General features: G+C 58.5%; 1 pseudogene; it reads right to left on the reverse strand.

Annotated features, from left to right (window-relative positions):
- Positions 1–524: 524 nt before the first annotated feature.
- Positions 525–594, reverse strand: LOC115463941 (annotated as a pseudogene).
- Between the last annotated feature and the right edge of the window lie 400 nt (positions 595–994).

Consider the following 994-nt stretch of genomic DNA (forward strand, 5'->3'; position numbering starts at 1 on the left):
CCAGCAACTCTCCTCTCCCCTCCAGCCATCCATACCTAGCAATTCTTTTCTCTCCCCTGCCCCCCTCTATCCATCCATCCCCAGCAATTCTCTTCTCTCTCCCCTTGTCCCCTCCATCCATCCATCCCCAGCAATTCTCTTCCCTCCCCTGCCCCCCTCCATTCATCCATCCCCAGCAATTCTCCTCTCTGCCCTGCCCCTATTCAGCCATACCCAGCAATTCTGTTCTTGCCCCTGCCCCCCTCTATCCATCTATACCAGCAATTCTCTTTTCTCCCCTGTCCCCTCCCTCCAGCCATCAGCAATTCTCCTCTCGCCCCTCCCGCTCCCATCCATGTCTTGCGATTCCACCTGCCCGCCCGGAGCCCTCTTCTCCCCCCCAAAAAAATTTACAGTGCAGGCTGTGCTCCATTCCCACATCTGCCTCCCTCACTCTCACGGCAGCGCTTCCCAAACGCTGCCCACCACCACCACGATCGCGGGATTTACCTCCCTCCTCTCAGCACTCAGCAGCAGCGGTAGCAAATCATACACGCTGCCTCCTTCTAACCCGGAAGCGGCAGAGGAGACGCTTCCGGGTTAGAAGGAGGCAGCGTGTATGATTTGCTACCGCTGCTGCTGAGTGCTGAGAGGAGGGAGGTAAATCCCGCGATCATGGCGGCGTTGGGCAGCGTTTGGGAAGCGCTGCCGTGAGAGTGAGGGAGGCAGATGCGGAAACGGAGCTCAGCCTGCTCCCTCCGCTCCACTGCCTCCACTGCTGGGTGGGCCTGAACCAAACCTGGGTGGGCCTGGGCCCACTCAGGCCCACCCGTGGCTATGCCCCTGATCGGTATGCCCAATGCGGGCTTACTGCATGCTAACCGGGAACTACCGCCAGCCCAATGCGGTCACTGGCAGTAGTTCCACCTCGAGCATGCATCATTTCCTGTATGCTGGAAAAAAAATAGTATTTTATAGCGTGGTGCTAACCCGGCAGTAATTGGGCTTTGCCGCA

The sequence above is a fragment of the Microcaecilia unicolor genome, chromosome 2 (assembly GCF_901765095.1).
Source record: "Microcaecilia unicolor chromosome 2, aMicUni1.1, whole genome shotgun sequence".
In the NCBI taxonomy this organism is placed as follows: Eukaryota; Metazoa; Chordata; class Amphibia; order Gymnophiona; family Siphonopidae; genus Microcaecilia; species Microcaecilia unicolor.